This window comes from Panthera pardus, unplaced genomic scaffold, assembly GCF_024362965.1.
Source record: "Panthera pardus isolate Hobbes unplaced genomic scaffold, ASM2436296v1 HiC_scaffold_24, whole genome shotgun sequence".
In the NCBI taxonomy this organism is placed as follows: Eukaryota; Metazoa; Chordata; class Mammalia; order Carnivora; family Felidae; genus Panthera; species Panthera pardus.
The window spans coordinates 62,020,989-62,044,981 of record NW_026526810.1 but is presented as its reverse complement, the minus strand read 5'-3'; the positions used below and the strand labels follow the sequence as shown (position 1 = coordinate 62,044,981).

The 23,993-nt window shown below is 39.8% G+C and overlaps 1 protein-coding gene across 3 annotated transcripts in view; it reads left to right on the top strand.

Annotated features, from left to right (window-relative positions):
* The window catches only part of KATNBL1 (katanin regulatory subunit B1 like 1), a 62,376-nt gene that overhangs the window by 5,497 nt on the left and 32,886 nt on the right, over nt 1–23,993 (top strand). For 2 of the 3 annotated variants that reach the window (XM_019435311.2, XM_019435312.2), the window contains one exon: nt 1,009–1,219. The gene's annotated coding sequence lies outside the window, so the exon portion shown is untranslated. Of the gene's footprint in view, nt 1–1,008; nt 1,220–6,438; nt 6,589–23,993 lie in introns of those variants that run through there. The other variant, XM_019435310.2, reaches the window with a different exon arrangement.

Genomic DNA, 23,993 nt, shown 5'->3' with positions numbered 1-23,993 from the left:
AAAACATGTTGCTGTGAACATCCCTAGGGACCTTGTCAACATGGTTCTATAGGAGGTTTGTGGACTAAATTATGTCTATAGTCTTGTAGTAAATTGAATAGCGTCCCCCCAAAATTCACATCCATCTAGATGGAAACTCAGAACATGACTTTTTTTGGAAATAAGGTCTTCACAGATTTAGTTAGTTAAGGTGAGGTCATATTGGATGACGGTGGGCCCTAAATCCAATGACTCGTGTTCTCATAAAAAGAGAGGAAGACACACAGATAAACAGGGAAGAAGTCCATGTGATAATGGAGACAGAGACTGGAGTAATGCAGCTACAAGCCAATGATTGCCAGAGCCACTGGAAGCTCAGAAGAGGCAAGGAAGGATTCCTCCCTAGAGCCTGCAGAGAGCATGGTCTTTGGCAACACCTTGATTTTGGGCTTGTGGTCTCCAGAATTAAGGGAGACTCTATTTCTGTTGTTTTAAGCCACCCAGATTCTGATACTTCATTACAGGAGCCCTAGGAAATGGATACAAGTTTCTTTCTAAAAGAGGTCCATTCAAATGAATCCAGCTAACAACCAGGGCTAGCTAGCTTCAGTGGGAAAAAAATATAACAAGTAATAAAACAGTATTGCCAAAGCTGCCAAATTAAATTCTAAACTTTCAGAAATTTGCATGAGAAGTTTTATTCAATTTCCTACTTGCTTATGATTAGTTCCTGTAATAAAGTGATTTTTAGAAATTAATTACAAAAGAAGGACAATTATTGTATAAAATGGAAAATGCAACTAACCCAAAAAAGGTAATAAATCATACCATGGAAACAAAAAAAAATTTTTCCCATAGACATTTTGAGTTCAACTCTTCCAGACTTTTTTGATTTATATTTACACTTACTAAGACTATACGGTTTTATAACATGCTGTTTCATGAAGAGCCATGCTTTCATCTTTTAAAAAGGCAAAGAAAAAAGTATGGCTTAATCTTTATTTCAATGTTTTTTAATGTCTCTGATAGCTCTTGCCAGATGTTCAGGCTCTGTTGCTCCCATCCCACCCTGACCAAGATCACGAGGCACCCACCAGACTTCCACACTCCTCTCCACCCAACCTGTAGCTGGAGCCACACCCCATCTCCCAGGACTTATGCTGGTACTGCTACTCTTTCTAGATAAGAGTAATTTTTTTAGAATATTGGCTTTCTCTCCCTTAAAGGATTCAGAGTTCAGGTAAGTTTGGGCAGCACTGCATATATCTTTCTTTTAGAGATTTACAATTCATGTTAGTATTTTTTTAAATTTAAATCCAAGTTAGTTAACATATAGTGTAATAATGGTTTCAGGAATAGAATTTAGTGATTCATCATTTACATATACCATCCAGGGCTCATCCCAATGCATGCCCTCCTTAATGCCCATCACCCATTTAGCCCATCCCCCGCTCCCCTCCCCTCCAGCAACACTCAGTTTGTTCTCTGTATTTAAGAGTCTCTAAAAAAAAAAGAGAGAGAGAGTCTTTTATGGTTTGCCTCCCTCTCTGTTTTTATCTTATTTTTGCTTCCCTTCCCCTGTGTTCATCTGTTAATGTTAGTATTTTAAAGACTGAAAAGTGCTATAGTAAAGAAATAACTTATTTAATATTTGTTTAATCCAAAGTTGCCAAACTTTGTGGCCAAGGAAGACTTTTTCTTTTTCTTTTTTCCTCTTTGTTCAATCTACCAACAGCTTATAGAACTGGTATTGTGAAGAACAGAGCTAATTTGGGGTAGGAACTTGAGCCAGTTTAGGTTCAGACTCAATTTTGTCACTGTAGGAGTAGTTTTGCCTTTGCATCCAGCTCCGAGAGGTGGACTTCAGTCTTGCAATCTTCCTACTGCCTCCATCTCCTGAGGCTGGGGATCTGCTTTCCTCTTTCACGTCTCCTTTCCATGGACATTATCCTGCTTCTGATTATTGCTGTCCTGCCCATTTTGTTGCCTTCCTGCCTGCCACCCTGCCCTTGAACTCCCCTCTACAAGGTCTGTTTGTTATGAGGCACCAGCAGTGTTGAGCCCCCTAAACAACGTCATGGCTGGGTGTGTGTTGCATATGGCATAGCTTTCAGATGCCATGTACCGATTACCAGGCCATCAGCACCACAACAGGTCTGTCTTCCCACCACTGGTCCCGCTGCTAGAGCTGGTGTAATTCCAGGACTCTGCTTTCCAAGGCAGCACTCAACCATACTGTGTTCTCTTGGAAAGATCACTGAACAGGTAAAGTTCGGAGTTGGGGGATATTCTGCAAAGAGATACACAATCAGTGCACTAGGCACTACTGAAGTGTTTTACATAGGTTACCCTACTTCCCAGCATCCCCCAGGGAAGAATATTATTATCTCCACTGTGCAGTTAAGGTAAAAATAGAGCAGAAAGGGTCCAAAAGCAGTGATCCAGGCTTCTGATAGAGATGAGCTTTGCTCCAAGGCTAGTGTTCTTTCCACTCTAGGATGCTGCTGTCTACCATCTTCCAGTTGGTAACAGTGTACCCTAGTTGCTGGAAATCTACTTGGGGAAGGAGGGAAATAGTCTCTTGGGATTCAGAGTTGAAAATCTATAAATAACAAATGTTACCTGCTGTCCAGCTCTTGAGTTGTACCAGAGAGCTGCATCAGAGACTGTCTTTTTGGTTTTGTTTTTTAAATTTTTTTAATGTTTATTTTTGAGAGAGAGAGAGCGCGAGTAGGGGAGGGCAGAGAGAGAGGGAGATACAGAATCTGAAGCTGGCTCCAGGCCCCGAGCTGTCAGCACAGAGCTAAACGCAGGGCTCAAACTCATGAACTGCGAGATCATGACCTGAAGCCAGATGCTCAACCGACTGAGCCACCAAGGTGCCCCCAGAAACTGTCTTAACAGGAGGATCTCCTACTACCCTACAGTCCCCACCACTTCCACCGTCCAGCAGCCCTCAAACCCCCCTCTCCCCTACCCCACCCCCTTGCCACACACACACACAAACTTTGCTGCTTCTGAACCACGGAGGGCATTGGTACAGTGGTGGTGATTGAAATAATCATAAACCTTGTAAACTGGGAGCGAAATCTCTTTTCCACTGCTACTGCCTTATCTGAAATGTTCCCTAATGCCATTCCTTCCTTCCACAGTCTACACAGGAAGGTGGGGAAGGGAGGAGCAGAAAAAAAAGGGATTGACTTCCCACTTGGACTGCCAAAGTCAAGTGCCTGGAATTTTCCAAAGGCTGTGAAGGCTGAGCAGTGGATGCAGTTATTTATGGAATGGATGAGCTATTGCTGTCTTGTATTTAGGTCTCTTTAGGCATTGCCCTTCGTCAGTCTGCACTGATGAGAATGACACACACCACAGTAAAAGCTGTGGCTCCCTGAACCGCTGGCGTGAACTACAGCACTTTCATACCTAAGGTTCTTGCCAGCAGTCCCCCCTCCCTCCCACCAGCCATCTTGTATCCTGGTGAGGGCTTAATCCTCCTGAAGTACTGATTTAACCATCGAGCTTCCTGGCTCCATGTCTATGCATTTTTTTTAACTGACATTTTTATTATGCGCATTTATATTAATTGGCATGGATTGACTTATATGACATTTATTATAAAAAACAGTTTACAGAGTTGTAGGTAGGATATAATCTCACCTCTGTTCCTAGATATAGTTACATTTGCATAGGAAAAAAACCCCATATATTCAAGATGGAAATAGTGCTTATTCATGAGTAATAGACTTCTAAGGGTTTCTAGTGATTTTTTTCTTTCCCCAAAACCTTTGCTTCATCGCTCCAGATTTTCACAACCTGTCAAGTGACCACATACGTTTTTAGGCTTTGCTCTTGCTACCCTGCTTGTCAAAAATCCTCTTCAGCTTGTCAGGCCTGGTTCAAATCTTCCTCCATGACACCCCCACCCCCACCCCCACCCCAGCTGTCCAGTTAGAAGTGTACATAAGACTTTGCATGAGTGTTCTTTTCTCACGCGGGTGCTTATGTTCAGGGTGTATGCTATGCACTGTCCCTGAATGACATCCATACCCTGAAGCAGATGGGGTGGGGGCAGAAATGCTAACTCAGCTGCCTGTTCATTCAGATAGAAGGAATATAAGGTATTCAGAAGGAAGGAATAAGAGAATGACCAGAGGAGTACTTCCCTCAGACACTGCTCACTGGGAGGGCTAGCCATGAACCACCTTTCTATGCACAAGGACTCGTGCAGGGATAATAAAAACATGTATGGGATGACCTTTATTTATTTATTTATTTATTTATGTAAGTAATCTTTACACCCAACATGGGGCTTGAACTCACAACCCTGAGATCAAAAGCCACATGCTCTACTAGTGACTGAGCCAACCAAGAGTCCCTCTTTTTTTTTAAATCCATAAAAAGAGAAAAGCTTGATTGAGCGCCAAGTGAAAAAAATTCAATTTTGGTTGACTCAAAAGTGTCAATGAAGAAGATGAACCTGCAGTCTCATCGCTAAAATGTATATATTTCGAAAGTTGCAACATGAAGGCAAATCTCTTTATTTTCACTTTAAATTATGTCGACACCAGGCAGCGACATGAGATCTATAGGCCAGGGCTGCTCTTCACTGGTATAACTTTAGAACCTGAGTCTGGGGATGGACTGCCTGAGACACTGTGCCCTAAGAAGACCTAGAAATGAGAATATCGGGATTCGCCTCTGGCCTTCAGACAACCCGAGGCCTTGTTTTGGCTGACATCTCTCTGTGTTAACGCAGCACATTCCTTGAGTCCTAGGACTCCGTTATTTGTCTTCTCTCAACATCCAGCCTCCCTTGAGATAAAGTCCCATGTCTTACACTCTTCATCCTCTTCCGATGAGGGCCCCACCGATGCCTTTTGTGGGTTATCAGGAAATTCCTGTTTATGATGGTAGTGATGAAGAAACAGCTTGAAAGAAAGTGACTTCATCCATGTGCGTTGAATTTTTTTTTTCTTTAAAATAGCACACCTACTTAGTGGAGGTCATACGCAAGGAATGTTCTATGTTGCAACACCCCTAGAGCCCAGGGGTCCTGCTCCCTCCCCTCACTCACCACACTGGCCTCTCTCAACAGTCCCACCTGTTACAGGTGTGGCCACACACATAGGCATGTGCCTGCTTGTGCTTGGCTCTTAAAGGCATTGCCAATGCAAAATATATCTTAAAATATTTCTACCACCAACCTAAAGTAGTGACCCACTCACCATTACTTAATTTTTTGTATTTAGTAGGTAAGGACCCAGTTACCAGGGAGGAAAAATATATTGCTTTTATCATCTAATGACATCTTAGTTCTGATTAGTTTATCTGTGAGGCCTCTCATTGCTCTGAGCTCCCACAGCATTTAGGATATACCTTTTGTCATTGCACTCACCACAGTTTATTCGAATGATCTCTTTCCCTGTTTATCCAACCCCCTAGGAGCTCCTCTGGACTATCTGTAGCAGCTGATGCAATGTCAGCCTTGTACATGGTAGGTCCTCAAAAATATTGCTGAACCAAACGTAAGCAACCCATGCCTTAGGCAAGCCCTGGAGAGTTCTGGAAAAAAGAGCCCCACCCCACCCCCCCCCCCCCCCAAGAGTGGAGGAATGTAGTCTTGCAGTGAGAAAATGTTTTTTCAAATACACCACTTGATTGGCTTCTGCAAGGGCTCCCATCACAATTTGATTAACCTTGACCAGTGGCTTACCTTTGAAGATGGGTACACTCTGTGTCTACTAAGATGAATAGAATTTCCTCAGTAATTAAAAGCAGGTGAGGGACAGACCCAACCCTAACCTCATATTCTAGTGTTTCCAGTCCCAGAGAGACTGAATTTGCTTTCTGGGATAGGGTTTGCATCAGACATATTTCTTGTGTTCTTAAGAGTCTAACACAGAGTCTGACACATATTAGGAATTGAAACATAATAGCTAATAATTATAGAGTGCTTACCATATGGTAGACACATTCCTCTAAGCATTTTATATGTATGAACTCATTTAATCCTCACAACTATGAGACAGATACTATTATAATCCCCATTTTACAGATGGGCAAACCAAAGCACACGAGAATTTTTATGACTTGTGCAAGGTCACATAGCTCCAGAGTCCATGCTTTTTAAATACTTTGCCTTAGTACCTTTAAATGCGAGTGAAGGAATAAATCTCTCCCTGCACCATACTTTTATAGCAGATGTTTTCCTCTCCTGGGACACCACTTAAGGCAGTCTCCCCCACCAGACTGTCACTAGCTCAGAGTCATTCTTTGACTTTTGTCCACCCTCAGTTCCTAGAGCTTGACTGCTTGCCGCGCCATAGCAGGACTACCGGGCGTGCGCGTGGCCACCAGGGGGCACTATGGGCACACGTCCTCTTCCCTCCTCCCTCCAGTCCTGCGCGACCTGAGGGGGGGCCGAGCCAGCGTTGGGCGGAGCCTGGGAGAAGCGTCAAGGGGGAGCTATCCCGGCGGGCCGCGCGCGCGGCCGCGTTTGAATGGCTCAGAGTGGGGCTCGGCCCGGGAGCCGAGGGACGGTCTAGGCTGACGGGCGCAGCTCGTCAGCGCCGGGGCAGGGCTGAGGTGCCACGGTACCATGAGGCGCCGGTAAGTGATGGCCGGGACTGTGCGAGCCCGGCGCCCGAAGATGCCGTGCCGAGGCCGCGCGTCTCCTCCGGTCCGGCCGCGCCCTGGGCCCACCTGCAGGCCCCGCGGCGGCCTCCGCTCGGCGGAGCCCGGCGGCGGGGCTGCGGGGTCGGAGCGTGGGGAAGGGCGGGGCGGCGAGACCTCCGTTTCCCGCGAGTAGCCCCTGCCCGGCCGCTGCGGGAAGGGTCCGGACCGCGGGCGCGGGAGGCCAGCTGGGGGTCGCCGCGGGGCCGGGCCGGGAGAGGCGTGGACGCGACCAGCTGTCACTTATTTATCTGCGGGTGGAGCCGACATCTGCACGCCGGGGAGGGGGAAGGACGGAACGCGTCTGCGGCGATCTGTTTGAGGGCTGGTTTTCCCGAGCCGCCTAGGCCGGGCCTTGGTATTTCCTTATATTCTGACGGGTCCTTGGTTCCCTGACAGATAAGCTTTTGTTTAGCAGGACAGAAACTTGACATAACTGCATACGAATTGCTGATTGCAAGTTTAAAAACCTCATTGTACTTGCTGAAAAGTTGTTCTGTAACAGTACCTAGGCTTTTACCACGCTCTTAAATTGGCGTAAATATGGAGATAACAAAGAGTTCAGTTGTTTTTTTGTGGCTTGTAAAGTTCTTTGAAAACAGAGGTGTCTATGTCAGTTTCTTTACAGATTAAAAGGAAAAAAAAAACCAGTAACAAAAATTAGGTGTGTAATTACCAGTTTAGCACTAGCAAAAAATCTGAGAAACTAGACCACCTAATAGCTTCAACTTGTGTAAATAGTTGATTCTGGGTTTTTTTGTTTGTTTTTGTTTGAACCTGCTTCAGACTTGAATCAGAATTTTATACGTTGAGGCTTTTACTGGGCTAATAACTAGCACTGTAGTGTTAGCGATGATAAATATTTATTTTGGGCCTTCTGGGTGTTAAGCACTGTTTGAGAGCTTTGCTTTGTGATGGGTACTATTATTATCCCCATTTTGACAAAGAGGAAACTGAGACACAGAAAAGTTGAGCAACTTGTACTAGGTTACACAGCTAATACATTTGGGACCCAAGCAGGCTGGCTTTGTGCTTTTACCTATGCTGCCTCCTTTATATGTGGCTTTTTTTAGTTTACAAAGCTCTTTCATTTACTTCTCTTAACTGGGGATATAAAATATGTGAAGTGTGTTTGTGTATATATGCATTCACACACTATTGAGCTCTCTGCTTTTGTTGACCATACGTAAGTTTTGCGTACTGAGCAAAAATTCTGTTGGATATTTTAAGATAAATGGAGTTCATAAAGTTCATGTTTGTGTCGTAGTTTATAATGTTAGTTCCTTTGTATCATGTCCTGAAAGTGTAGAGAACAACAGTTTGAAACCTACATACTCTTTAAAATATACCTTTATATATTTTTATTCTGAGAATTTAATTGAGTGGTTACTCTGTTCTTGGAATGATTATACTTTCAGCTCCATGACAAGAAATAAAGGTTCAAAAAAAAAAATCATTTCATAAGAAATCAGCAGTTTGTGGTGATTTACAGCAGAGCAGTTAAATTTCATTCATCAGTTATCAAGCTTTTGATTGTCTCTATGCCCAGCAGTGTTAGGTACAGTTGGTTATACAAAAGAAATGTGCCAGGGCAACAAACCTTAGTTGGGATGTGAGATTAACAACAACAATATAAAATACTCTTCTTTAGTACAGAGGGTGTATGGTGAACTGAACTGGGCTGATCGGTAATGCTTCTGCAGAGAACCAACACATAAAGGATGGATCTAGGGCATTGAATAGAAGTGTGAATGGGGAATTTTACTGAGGAAACAGTGTGTTCAAGGACTTGGAAGTGAAAAGGATAAAAAAAATACTGATTCAAAGGGGCACATGCACCCCAATGTTTATAGCAACATTATCGACAATGGCCAAATTATGGAAAGAGTCCAAATGTCCATTGACTGATGAATGGATAAAGAGAATGTCCATTGACTGATAAATCGATATATATCTATATCATATATCTATCTATATATCTGTATCTCATCTATCTATTTATATAATGGAATATTACTCAGCCATCAAAAAGAATGATGGCAAATTTGCAACCATGTGGATAGAGCTAGAGTGTATAATGCTAAGAGAAATAAGTCCAAGAAAGACCAATACCATGTGATTTCACTCATGTGGAATTTAAGAAAGCAGATGAACATGAGGGAAGGGAAGGAAAAATAAAATAAGATGAAAATCAGAGAGGGAGGCAAACCATAAGAGACTTTTAACCATAGAGAACAAAGTGAGAGTTGGTGAGGGAATGGGATAATGGGTGATGATGAGTATAAAGGAGGGCACTTGTGATGAGCACTGGGTGTTGTATGTAAGTGGTGAATCACTAAATTCTGCTCCTGAAACCAGTGTTAAACTATATGTTAACTAACTTGAATTTAAATAAAATCTTGGGAGGAAAAAAAAAAAGACTTGGAAGTGAGAATAAAAATGATTTTTCTAGAGAACAGCGAACCTGATCTATTTGGAAAGTTCCTATTGAGAAAAATGAGATTATGTGGGCAGGACTGAGGAGTGTTGTATAAGACACATATGGCAGAGAAGTTTAAGTTTAACGTATATGTATATACACAGAGAGATGATTTTGGAAGTTTTGAAACTTATATCAGTGGCTCTCAACTGGGGACAATTTTGCCTGCTTTGGGACATTTGGCAGTGTCATGGCTGGAATGGGGAGAGATGCTAACTAGTATCTAGTTGACAGAGGCCATGAGTTCTGCTGCTAAGCATCTTACAATAGGACAGCCCCTCCATTAGAAATAATTACCCCAAATGTCAAAATGTCAGTGGTGCTGAGGTTGAGACCCTGTTGTGAGTTGGTTGTTTATATGGCCAGCTTCTGCTTCCATGTGCTGTAAAATAAGTATGAATGATGAATTTTAGGAGCATGAGTACAAACAATATTAAAGCTGGGGGAAGCTGGCTCAGAGACCTCAAGAAGGAGGCTCTGGTTGGAGTCCTCGAAGAAGGGGGAGATTGTAAGGAAATAGGATGAGGGCAATGAGAATGACAAGCAGTGATAAAATGAGACAATTATTTAAATAACAATTTTTCCTAAGTTTGAAAATAATGTGTGTTCACTGAAAATAATGCATGTTCATTATAGGAAATTTTGGACATGTAGAGAGTGAAAAATTAAAAGCATTTATAACCCTCCCACTCCCTACCCCAGGCAGAAACAACAACTGTTAAACATTTTCATGTGGTGATTTTTCTCAAATCTTTTTTTCAAATCTTTTAAAAAGTAGGACTATACATTTTTCTCCCTGTGGGTTTTTATTGTTTGGTGTGTTTATTTGTTTGACTCAGCATGTCATGAGTATTTCCCATTCCTTGAAAAATGCTCTTTTTAATGGTCACAATCTTTTTTGGTGTGTGTGTTCTTTTGAAATTGGGAATTTTGCTTATATTCCAAAGAGACACTTTGAAGGAAGAAATAGAATATGATGACTGATTAACTATAGAAATCAATAGGGGTAAAAGTCAATGGTATCTCCAAGGTTTTAAACCTAGGAAGCTAAAAGAATGGCAGGGCTACTGAAATAAATCGGTTTCTCATAATAATTTGGGGGGGAGGGGCAGGGGATTCTCATAATAATATCCATCTTAGGTATGTAAACTGCCATCACAGAGACCCATAAAGAGATTTTAATAAGGACCTTTGCTGCCTATCAGCTTACATTCTTCCTAAAACTCTTAACAATAATAGTCTTTCTTTGTGTTTTTTTTTTGTTATCTTTGTTTTTGTTTTTGTTTTTTTTACCTTTTGTTTTTTTGTGCTAAGCTTATTTTTCAGTTCCTAGCAAGTTTTCCTTTTTCCTCTTCTTGAAAAGTTTTTTAATAATTTACTTTCTATTAGAATACTAAATAAGGCTCAGGTTTGTTGGTCATGAGTCTTTGAGAGATTAAAGGACTACTTGGGTTTTTTGAATGTATAGATTGGTACAGTTTATAAGCAAGAGGTGAGTATAACTCTTTTCTGGAGGAGGAGGAATTATCTTTAAAAATGCTTGCCAAGGGGCACCTGGGTGGCTCAGTCAGTTGAGGTCTGACTTCTGGCTCCCGCTCAGGTCATGATCTCACGGCTCATGAATTCGAGCCCCACATCAGGCTCTGTGCCGACAGCTGCAATCCTGGAGCCTGCTTTGGATTATATGTCTCCCTCTCTCTGCCCCTCCCCTGCTCTAGCTCTTGCTCTCTCTCTCACAAAAAAAAAAAAAAAAAAATATATATATATATATATATATATGTGTGTGTGTGTATTTATATATTTATATATAAATATACATAGTTATATATATTTTTTTTTTATGCTTGCCCAGGGGCACCTGGGTGGCTCAGTCAGTTAGGCGTCAGACTTCAGCTCAGGTCAAGAGCCTGCTTCAGATTCTGTCTCCATCTCTCTGCCCCTCCCCTGCTCGCTCGCTCTCTCTCTCTCTCTCTCTCTCTCTCTGAAATATAAAAGATAAAACATAAATAAATAAATAAATAAATAAATTTTAAAAAATGCTTGCCTAGAGGTGCCCAGGTGGCTTGGTTAAGTGTCCAACTCTTGATTTTGGCTTAAGTCATGATCTCTCAGTCTTGAGATCATGCCCTGCATTGGGCTCTGTGCTGAGAAGTGTGGAACCTGCTTGGGATACTCTCTGTCCCTCTCTCTCTCAAAATAAAATAAAAAATTTTTAAAAAATGCTTGCCCAGTGCCTGATAACATCAACCCACTCAATATTACATTACTGTTTTATGAGTCATTATACTTGTTGATCTATATCAGTTTAGTGCTTTCTGGAAAATGTATTTTAGGGAAATAATTTTTTTTAAAAAGCTTAAAACTAATACAAATGGTGCCTTTACTGGCAACATACACTTTTCAAATTGGATAAGATATAGTTTGACTTTGCTGGATTCAAATGCTGTGTTTACTACTCTGTGCTTATGTCCGAGTATCTTCTCTAATATCCATTAGTTTTGTGTTCCCATCTTTGTTCTTGGGACATAATGAAGGTAGAGATGGGAGAAAGAGTCTTCTGAAAGTACCCTTAGTTTGCTTCCCCTTGACCACCTCACTCTCTTTCAATTTTTAAGAATAATTTTTTAATGTTTATTTTTACTTTTTTTTTAATGTTTATTTATTTTTGAGAGAGAGAGACAGAATGAGAGTGGGAGAGGGGCAGAGAGAGAGGGAGACACAGAATCTGAAGCAGGCTCCAGGCTCTGAGCTGTCATCACAGAGCCCAATGCAGGCTCAAACTCATGAACCATGAGATCATGACCTGAGCTGAAGTCAGATGCTTAACTGAGCTACCCAGGCGCCCCTGTTTATGCTTACTCTTGAGAGAGAGAGAGACAGAGACTGTGTGAATGAGCGAGGGTCAGAGAGAAAGGGAGATACAGAATCCGAAGCAGGCTCCAGGCTCTGAGCTGTCAGCACAGAGGCCGACGCGGGGCTCGAACTCACTCACGAACTGCAAGATCATGACCTGAGCCGAAATCAGACACTTAACCAACTGAGGCACCCAAGCACCCCTCTCTCTTTCAATTTTACACACTGCCTCAAATTCTTTTTGCCTTGAACAGTCATCCAGGAATGCCCATGCTAGCATCTCTTCTCACTAATCTTAAAACAGGCAGCTTGGTGTTACATGGGAAAGGCATTAACACTGCAAGTCACAGTTCTAAGCTTCTCTCTCCTGCTGGTGACTGAGTGTTCTTGGGCAGATCCTGTAATCTCATTTGTAAATTGAAATTATCTCCAAGGTCCTTTCCAGCTCTAAGAGTCTGTGAATCTGTGAAGTATTTACTTTTCAAGGGTAATTGCCTCTGCTGAGACTATTCTAAAGACATTCTAAGATGTCTTTCACATCTTAGTGTGCATTAATTAGATGATACCTCCCAAAGGCATTTGTAAAAGCTACTCCCATGTAATAGGATTGGGGAAGAAATTTTAGAACGGAATTTAAGTGCCACTAGCATATAAGCTTCAGGAGGGCAGGGATCATTGTTCACTGATGTTTCCTTAGTGCCAAGAATGGTAATTAGCCTGTAACATGTACTTAGTATTTGCTGAAGGAAGGAAGGAATGGACTGGTGTTGAGGAGGACTGCACAGATATTCTGAGTATCTTGAAAGAACTTGGAATACAAACCAACAGGATTACAACCTAGTCTTTCCTAGAATGTAAAAATAACCTACAAGTGGTGGTAAAGCATCCACTGTTCACTTGGTTACCTTTCAGAACTACTAAGTAATTACTGCCCTGATTGCCCTTCATACTCAATAAATGCAGTTTTGTCCATTACCAGATCTTACTTTAGTGCCAGCTTGACTTTTGAGTGTGCCTTTTACTCTTATTTGCAAAAACCTATGCCTTGCTTATTCCTTACACCACTTAATATCACCAGTAACAGTATGTTTAATGTCGTAGCCAAAATAAATCAATAGATTGATTAAAATTTGTCCTCTCATCCATAGAGGATTCATGGCACAGCTGTTGGAAATTAGTACTCTTGGCATTCCTGTTCCAGTCATCTTAATTCTTACTCATATAGAATAATCTTCAAGAGGGGTGGGTTAAGCGTCCAACTTTGGCTCAGGTCATAATCTCACAGTTCGTAGGTCTGAGCCCTGCGTTGGGCTCTGTGCTGACCATGCAGAGCCTGGAGTCTGCTTCAGATTCTGTCTCCCTCTCTCTCTGCCCCTCCCTGGCTCATGCCTGTCTCTGTCTCTTTCTCTCTCTGTCTCTCTCTCTCTCAAAATTGAATAAACAATTTTTAAAAATTTTAATCTTGAAGAAAAGTTAAAAGAATTTTAAGTTTAAGTAATCGCTACACCATCGTGGGGCTCAAACTCATGACCCCAAGATCAAGAGCTGCATACTGTACTGACTGAGCCAGCCAGGTTCCCCAAGAATAGTTTTTAATTATGTGATTCGTACACAAAGCTTCTCAGTAAGTCTGTTTTGTCTACAAAATTAAGTCCAGGTTCCTAACCCAGTATCGAGGGACTTCTGCATTTTATCCAATCTACTTTCTAGTCTGTTTCCTCCACAGTGACCTGGACTGAGTAACTATTTAGTTATTTGAATAGTTGGGGTAGATAATAATGAAACAACAAGCCGGGTTATTCTCACCTAGGAAGTATGTTTCCAGGTAAGAAAAGGCTGGTAGGTATGCCTGTACAGGGTGACATTCATTATTTGGGGGAATATTTACTGAAAAATAGTATCAGGAACAAGAATTCTTTTTTTTTTTTTTTTTAATTTTGTTTACATTTATTCATTTTTTGAGAGACAGACAGAGCACAAGTGGGGAGGGGCAGAGAGAGAGGGAGACAGAATCTGAAGCAGGCTTCAGGCTCTGAGCTGTCAGCACAAAGCCCGACGTGGGGCTCGAACTCACAAACCGGGAGATCATGACCTGAGCCGAAGTTGGACGCTCAACCAACTGAGCCACCCAGGTGCCCCGGAACAAGAATTCTTAAACTCCACATAAATATTTTTTTCTCTTCTTGTTGGCAGACCTATTTGGAAACTAAGTAATAATTAGAAGGAAATTATTTATGTATATTTAGTGGCATCACTTGACTACTTAGTGTGACTGACTACATTATTCTGTGCCCACAGCATTGTTTAGATGGTTTATCAGTCTGGATGGGCTGTTTTACAGTAACAACCCCCAAATCTCAGTGGCTTCAAATAACAAAGGTTTACTTCTCCTTGATTCATCTTACATGTGAGTTATCTGGGGGCTCTGCTCTATGTTGTCCTTGTTAAGGAATATGGACAGATGGAACTTTACTCTCTGTCCTTTTGCTGCTTGCCATAATAGAGGGATGGTAATAGAAGTGAATCACACAAAGTGGCTCCTTATTTCACTGGCAAGAGCAAGTCATATGACCATTACCTAACTTCAAGATGATGGGCAAGTGTAAACCAATCATGTATCTGAAAGGAGAATTGGAATGTCATGGCACGGTTTTAATGTTTACCACAGTTAGGCACTCTCCCCTTGACATTTTTAAATATTTTGTGACTCCTCCCAGCCTACCATTATCTTTCATGGTCTTTTTTTAGATAGGTTCCTTCATTCAGCAGCTGTTCATTAAGCACCAATTCACTATATGCCAGGCACTATTCTAGATAGTGAACATGATTCCTGCTTTCATGGAGCTCACAGTTTAGTGGGAGGATGTGGACAATAAGCAAATAAGCTTGCTTCAAATAGTGATGAGTGTTATGGAGAGGGACAGATACAAGGTACTGGCATAGAGAATAGACCCCAAGTTGGTGTTATTTTTGATTGGGTGGTCAGGAAATCCTTTTGTGTGAGTAACATTTGATTTGAGAGGCAGTAGCCCTGAGAGTATATGGGAGGCATATTTTAAGCAGAAGGAATGGTTTGGCCACAAGATGGAAATGACCTTGGCATGTTTAAGGACAAAAGGCCAATGTGGCTGGAGCATTTAGGAGCAAACAGATATAGTCCAAGGGAGAGATGATGGTGGTTTTGTCTAGGATAATGCTTCCAAAAATGAAGAGAAATGAAATAGTTTGGGAATATGTTATAAAGCAGAATCAGTGGATTCGAAGTAGGGAATTTATGAAAGAGAAAATAAGAATGAGTCTTTGGGGCTTTCAGCAACTGGGAGGATGATGATGGTTCATTTTATTTGATTAGGAACAGTTGAATGTGATGGGCATTATGGAGGGCACTTGTTGTATGTTGTTGTATATGTAAGAGAGGAATCACTAAATTCTCCTGAAACCAATATTACACTATATATTAACTAATTAGAATTTAAATAAAAATTTGAAAAAAGAAAATAAAAGGAACAGTTGAGAGGATCAGATTTGAGAGGGTGGATATTAAGGGCTCTATTTTCAATATGTTAAGTTCAAGAATAGTTGACTATAGAATTGACATCCATATGGAGCTGCTCACAGGCAGTTGGAGGTTTGAGTTCAGAGTTGAGAATCATTGAGAGGAGCGATTTTTTTTTTTTTTTAATGCGGTTAATACATTAAATTTGGTTACAGTTCAGTTTTGGACCTGAGTTTCATTATACCTCATTAAGGCAGTGTGGGATTTTTATGCTGGAGAAGGGTGCTCTCTAAGAGATGGGGGCATTTTCAGATTTCAGTATATATTCTAATTTCAGCCCAGGAGACATAGTGATAACAAACCACTGTAATGGACAGGGAGTGTGTGTGGTAATCCTTGCACATGTTGGAGTGTAAGAAAGATTAAGAACCATTGTTATAAAAGGGCTCTAGCATCATCTTTTGTTGATTTCTTTGTTTAATTCTTAAAGGGCAGTCTACCCTTATTTGTAAAGTCTTAGGGAGTACTTACCCTGTTTACTTCAAAATTAGGCACAAGTGTTACAGATTTGTAACCTTAGTCCAAATCATGAAGATAGAACATTAAAGTTAGCTTATGTTAGCTGGTCTTTTTTGGAGTTGTATATCTTATTGCAATATCTTTTCATACATAGTCTATCTTGAAAGCATCAGAAATACATTTAGTAGCTAAACAAGGGGTCAGAAAGGATCCTTAAGGTGACATTGTTTTATATATGTTTATAAAAATTTCTGAGTTTAAAAAGACAATTAGAAAGGATTATTTTTCTTCCCTATGAATATTTCCAGAAAAAGCTGGAATATTCTAAGAGGGAGAAGAGAGTTATTCACCAAAACATGCTAAGATAATCATCTACTTCGCTTTGGAAACCCTAAGTCTTCCTAAAGATTCATGTGTTTGTGTAGCCATTGAAGAAGAGATGTATATTATATTATCAATACATTTTATTGTTTTTTAAAAATATTTTATTTTCATGTTTTTATTTAAATTACAGTTAACATACAATGTAATATTAGTTTCAGGTATAGAATTTAGTGATTCTTCACTTACATACAACACCCAGTGCTCATCACAAGTGCCCTCCTTAATGCCCATCACCCATTTAACCCATCCCCTCACCCACCTGCCCTCCAGCAACCCTCAGTTTGTTCTCTGTAGTTAAGAGTCTATGGGGAGGGGAGGTGGATAAAGATTTTATTTTTAAGTAATGTCTACCCTCAACGTGGGCCTCAAACTCAACCCTGAGATCAAGAGTCACATGCTCTATCGACTGAGCCAGCCAGGAGTCCCATTAACAATACATTTTAACTTAGTTAAAAAATAATACTTGCCTTTGGGGCACCTGGATGGCTCAGTTAGTTAAGCAGCAGACTCTTGGTTTCTTCTCAGGTCATGATCTCATTGTTTATGAGTTCGAGCCCCACATCGGGTTCAGCTCTGACAACATGGAACCTGGTTGGGATCCTTTCTCTCCCTGCCTGTCCCTTCCCCTTTCCCTCCCTCCCTCCCTCCCTCCCTCTCTCTCAAAAATAAATAAACTTAAAAAAAAAAAAAAAACTTACATTTGATACAAAATCCAAAAGCCTGAAAGGAAAAAGTCTCCTTCTCACTTCATCCCCCAGCTACACCTATCCTCTCTCTAGAAGTGACTTTTGTCCCCATTTTCTTGTGTATCCTTTCAAAGGAAGTTCAAGGAATATACAGGCAATCACTCATGTACACATTTAGTCTTTTTGTTTTTTAATTTTTTAATGTTTATTTATTTTTGACAGAGAGACAGACACAGTGTGAGCAGGGGAGGGGCCGAGAGAGAGGGAGACACAGAATCTGAAGCAGGCTCCAGGCTCTGAGTTGTCAGCACAGGACCAGACGCGGGGATCGAACTCACGAACAGTGAGATCATGACCTGAGCCGAAGTTGGAAGCTTAACCAACTGAGCTACCCAGGCACCCCGACACATTTAGTCTTTATGTAAGTGGTAGCATACTTTTCTGCACCTACCTCCCCCCACATGCCCACTTTCCAGTTATAAGGCATTGAAAAAAATAAGTCTGTGGGTCCAGAACTATTGGTAAAGATGATGATAAATAGCCACCAAGTAATCAGAATTTAGCTAACTTCCTTTTCTCATTATTAATACCAATCCCTTAATGTAGACTACTCAGTGGACTTAATTATTAAAAATAAGGATGAGGTGGTGGGAATGGTAATTCCCACTTAGCATCAATTTTTAAATTTTCGTTTCAGGGTAACTCAGTCATAAGAGAACTGGAATTCAGTTTGGTCTAATTGACTGAAATGATATATTATCATCTTGTATCCATTGAATCTGCAGAAATCTGTATTTTCATGCTTGATCTGCCTTCCTGAATTTGATATTATTTCTCAAACCAACCTTCCATGCATGGCAGACTGAGTTAATAGAAGATGGTGTGATAAATCATCAATGCAGCAAGTAAAAAGCCCTTAGGATTTATTCTGGGTCCTAGGGGTTTTGTGTTGTTCTGAACATGGAATCAGAACAAGGGTACTTAGTTTCATGATTTGAGTATTTAATATCAGGCTCTGATAACTTGGTAAATCCATTTCCTCAATAGGAATAAACCTAGCAAGTGCATTAGACATCCAGGTAATTTGATGGGGCACCATTTCCCTGGGTGGTGCATAAATAAGTACTGCCTATGTTTATTTCTGTGCTGCTTTTTCTTCTTCTCCATTGTTCTTCACCTCCTACCCACCAATCCATGCCCTATGTAATTGAGACATTCTTTCAAAATGTTAGCCCTCATTCAGATTAGAATCTAGAAGGGATTAAAAGGCTCCAAACAAAACTAATCAACAGAATGTATCATTTTTCTACCGGTGTACTAGTGAACATGCCATTCACTTTGTCACTTTTTGAGTACAAGTGTCTGCAGTCTTTATAAGCCACTCCACCCCCCCTTGTCCAAATGTGCCTTTAAGAAATCATGGAATTTTTTTTTTGGAATCTGGCTTGATATTAAAGTACATGTGTTTACTTCTTATGATAAGTTGTGACTGCTCTACACTAGGTCACATAATCTGTTCAGCCCAACATTTGTTTTGGACACCCCTGTAATAGTTATGAAAATAAATTTTACACATTAAAATTTAGTGAAACTCTTCATTGAGAATCATTGGGTGAGTCCTGTTGGACTAGAAGCTGTTGTTACTCTATAAAATGATTCTTTTTTCTTTTTTTAAAAAAAATTTTTTTAATGTTATTTATTTTTGAGAGAGATACAGAGTGCGAGTGGGGAGGGGCAGAGAGGCAGGTTGTACACAGAATCCTTAGCAGGCTGCAGGCTCTGAGCTGTCAGCACAGAGCCCGATGCAGGGCTCAAACTCATGAACCTTGAGATCATGACCTGAGCTGAAGTCGGATGCTTAACCGACTGAGCCACCCAGGCGCCCCTAAAATGATTCTTTAAACATACTTGCTTTAAGGGGCAGCTGGGTGGCACAGTCACTTAAGCCTCAGACTCTTGATCTCAGCTCAGGTCATGATCCCACAGTTCATGAGTTCAAGCCCTGTATTGGGCTCTGCGCTGATGGCACAGAGCCTGCTTGGGATTCTGTCCCTCCTTCTTTCTGACCCTTTCCAGCTGTGTGCTCGCTCTCTCGCTCTCTCAAAATAAAAAAATACTTAGTGCACACACGGAGAAGAGGCAGAGTGAGAGAGAGAGGACTCGAACCCGTGAACTGTGAGATAATTACCTGAGCTGAAGTCAGATCCTTAACTGCTGATCCACCCAGGCTCCCCTAAGCCACTTTTTTCTATTTAATAATTTAGCTCAGCAGTTTTTCCCCTTAAACTATTTGGTAAGTCATTGGACATAATTGCCATGCTTAATATATTTTATTATAATGGCTTTTCTGTGTTTCTCCCACTATGAATATTGTGAAGGTGAGAATTTTATAAGAGGAAAAGTTGGGAAGTTTAAGGGTATGAGCAGAAATGAGGCAGGAAACTAGTTGCCATAATGTAGCTATATATAACACCAAAATTCATCAACTTTGAAGTGATTCAGGTCACTGAGTTTTATAATTTTACAATTCTTTTGTGTTCCTTTACATAACAAAGACATGTGTTTTAAGGCTTAAGAAACTAATTTATCACTTCTTATTAAGGTATTGTCTTATGTTAAAAAATAAACTTAATTCTTTTATTTAAAATATACAGATCTTTAGGGGCACCTGTGTGGCTCAGTCAGTTAACCGTCCGACTTTGGCCCAGGTCATGATCTCACAGTTCATGAGTTCAAGCCCCGCATCAGGCTCTGTGCTGACAGCTTGGAGCCTGGAGCCTGCTTCGGATTCTGTGTCTCCCTCTCTCTCTGCCCCTCCCCAGCTCATGCTCACACTCTGTCTCTGTCAAAAATAAATAAACTTAAAAAATAAATAAATAAACAAAATAAAATAAAATATACAGTTTTTTACTGTAGAAAATTGATACAGAAAAATAAGCTGAAGAAAATGATTCAACCTTAATACCGTAAAAAAATAAACAGGAAAAAAGGATTCAACTGTAATACCACTCTTAATAAAGAATTTTTGTCCTTTTGGTCTCGTGTTTATTTTTTTCCTATGCTACATGTACGCATACACAGAAACCTATAACACAAGTAGGAACTGGTATTAAAGTTTGCTGACACCATAAAGCATGTTTCTTATACGAAAGACAACTTGCTTCATCGGTGATGTCTATGTATATATAACTTAATGATAGCTAACATTTATAGAGCGATTAACCATGTGCCAGACATCGTGGCAAGTGGATTATTTTATTTCATCCTCACAGCACCACTCCGAAAATAGGAGGCTAAGTAATTTGCCTAAGATCGTGTAACTAATAAGTGGTTCAGGCAGGACTCAAACCCAGGAAGTCTGACTCTAGGACTTGTGTTTCCCTGTTATGACATACTGCCTCGTCCTTTCAGTTTAATCACCTAAGAAAAGTACAAGTGCATACTACTGCTTTCACATGCAAACTAAAACATGATCTTCTGTAACATCTGCCAAATTTGTAAAGGCAGAAATTGATAATACAGAATCTTCTGTCATCAGGGGTGCCGATTGTCCATCTGCCCATTTGCCAGGCTTACACGGTTGCCCAGCTTAGTAAATATGCTGAAATTTAAAACAGGAGTTTAAAAACATTGTTTCTGTGAAAACTAATTGGAATGGTTTAGATAGACTACATGAAGGCAAGTGACTCAAAAACTTCATATCAACTTGGGTGTAGGTTAGAAAGCTAAAGATAAATGAAGTAAAACCATCACAATTTAGAATTTTGTACTGATAATGCTTTGTGAGTGTCATTAGTTTTTGGGCCACTTGAAAGAAACCCAAAGTAGGAATCATTGATGCGTATGCATCATTTTAAGGTACATGTGTACATCTCTCTTTTGAATCTCATTTTAAATGATTTTTTGAGTAACCACTATCCCAGTCACATTATATGAAATATTTTTATCATATATTTCAAGAGCTCTATAATCGTATTTTTTGACCCACTTATTTGCTTATCTAGAGGAAGTAATCTATTTTGTACAAATATATTTATATCCACCAAAGTATTTTCTGTAAAAGCAAAAATAAAATTCATGTGATAAAATAATATGCATTTAAATAATTTTCAAAAGACTTTCTAATATGTAGGAAAATATAATGTTGATGACACAATGCAGTATATAAAACTAAGCTGCTTGGCAGGAAAAGCACCAGAATAATATTGGTGGTTGAATTACTGGTGATTTTTTAAACTTGACTTATTTTAAAAGTAATACTTGTGTGAAATGCAAAATTTTGTATAAAGAGAGCATAAAGTAAAAAATTTCTTTACTGTTCTCCACCTTTGTGGTTCACCTTTGTAGAAGCATTCAGTGTTTCTTGGGATATTTTAATGTGAGAGAGATAACTTTTATTCATGTTTATTTCTCCCTTTTATGCAACACACTTCTTCTGTTCCCAAATCCAGGGATATGGAGTTAGAGAGGGACAGGACCCAGACTTCCTGCCCACATCTGTTTTTGTTTCTCTCTTTTCCCCCCTCCCCTTACTTTCACATTACTCTTGTTGAGACAAAGTTCACTGCATCTACAGTCATTGAGGGGAACACTACCTCTAGCCCAAAGAGCAAGGACATGCCATTTAAACTATATTATTGCAGAACATTGCTATATATATTTATATATAGCCCACAAATAAGCTTTACTCATTGAAGTACTCTAGTATCTTATCTATTTCTTTTAACTTATGGAAATATTTAACCATATAGAGAAACAGAGAGGATGGTATAATGAACATCCCAATTACCCAGCTTCAGCCATTATCAGCGTTTCTTGTTTCAGTGATTTTCCTGTACTCTGTGCAAATCCTAAATACCTCTTTTCATCTGTATGATGTATGTATGTAGATGTATCTCTAAAAGACTCTTAAGAAAATAACAAAGAAAGATAAAATACCATTCAACTAGAAGTAATTAACAATGATTAATAATACTTCCTTACTCTCATATTATTGCTGATAGAAATGCAAAATGGTACAATTTTTTAAAAGTTTGACAGCTTTCTTGAAAAGTTAAACATATACTTACCATCATCCCACTCCTAAGTATTTATCCAAGAGAAATGAAAGTATCTGCTCATGCTAAGACTCGTACAGGACTATTCTTAGCAGCTTTATTAGTAATAGCCCAAATTGGAAGCAACCCAAATGTTCATCAACAGATGAATGGATAAAGAAATTTTGATATATTCACAGAATAGAATACTGTTCTGCAGTAAAAAGGAATGGACTATTGATACATGTAACAGCATAGACGATTACCAAAATAATTATGTTGAGTGAAAGAAATCATACCTCCCTCAAAAAAGGAGAATATACTATATGATTCTATTTATGTAAAATACTAGAAATTGCAAACTAATGTATAGTGACGGAAAACAGATCAAGTGGTTAGGGAGGAATTATAAAGAGGCCCAGGAAATTTCTTAAGATTATGGATGGGTTCCCTATATTGATTGTGGTAACGGTTTAATGGGTATATATGTATGTATGTGTACAGAAGTACACTTGAAATATGTACAGTATATTATTTGTTATACTTTAGAGTTGTAAACAATTCCTTAATATCACATATTCAGTCAATACTCAAATTTCCCTAATTACACATTTTACCAGTTTTTTTAAACTAGAATCTTAAGCAATGTCCATACGTTGTATTTGGTTGATGCAGTGTCTTTTAATATATTGTTTTCTCTTCTTTATTTTTCTTTCTTGTGAAGTATTTGTTGAGGAAACTGAATTTTGTGTCCCAAAGAATTTGTGTTTTCTGGATTTTTAAAACTATATATCCCCCACGATAGTGCTTAATAGGCCCTCTTTGTCTTCTGTATTTCCTTTAAACTGATAGTTTGTAACAGACAGTTGAAACTTGATTATGTTCAGGCTAGATTTTTTGGCAAGAATACTTAATAATAGTGTTGTGAAGTGTATTTCCTGTTGTATCACACCAGGAGGCATGTAATACCTGATTTTCTCCTTGTTTGTGATGCTAAAGTTGATAAGTGGTTTGGATGTTGTCAGTCTGATCTGTTCTTTATACAGTTCCCCATCACCATCTGTATGTTTTTGCTTTGTATTTGTGCTCAAATTGAACAACGATTTCTGGAGAAGAACTGAAAATATAGTAAACAGGAAAGCTCTAGATTCTGATTTTTGAGTACCTAAGAGTTTTTGCTGTGGTTGCTTAGCGAGCTTTCCCTCATTTCATTTGTACAATTTCCTTTGTGTCTTCAGGGATCAGATCAGGTATGACATAAAATATATTTCTGGATACTTTACTCTCAGATTAGAGTCACTGCTGCTGCTCTTTTAGCAACCTGTGTATATATTTCTCTTTTATAGCACTTATTTTATATTTGTTGACTTTTTCTTTTCTTCCCCACTAGGCCATGATCTTCTTGAGAAGTAAGATGTGGGGGCGCCTGGGTGGCGCAGTCGGTTAAGCGTCCGACTTCAGCCAGGTCACGATCTCGCGGTCCGCGAGTTCGAGCCCCGCGTCGGGCTCTGGGCTGATGGCTCGGAGCCTGGAGCCTGTTTCCGATTCTGTGTCTCCCTCTCTCTCTGCCCCTCCCCCGTTCATGCTCTGTCTCTCTCTGTCCCAAAAATAAATAAAAAAAAATGTTGAAAAAAATTTAAAAAGAGAAGTAAGATGTGTACTTCTTACTCATCTCTTGACACATATAGGCGCTCAATAAATGCATGTTGAATTGAATACATGTGCTTTCTTTAATCATTTAAAAAATGAACTTTAAAATACTAGTACTTTGTGATGATATTTGTTCTGGAGGATATACGCATATATACACACACACATACACGTCTGTGTATATATTTAAATTAAGAGTTGTTGAATTACCTTTTAGATTGTGTAACTAAGAGGCGCCT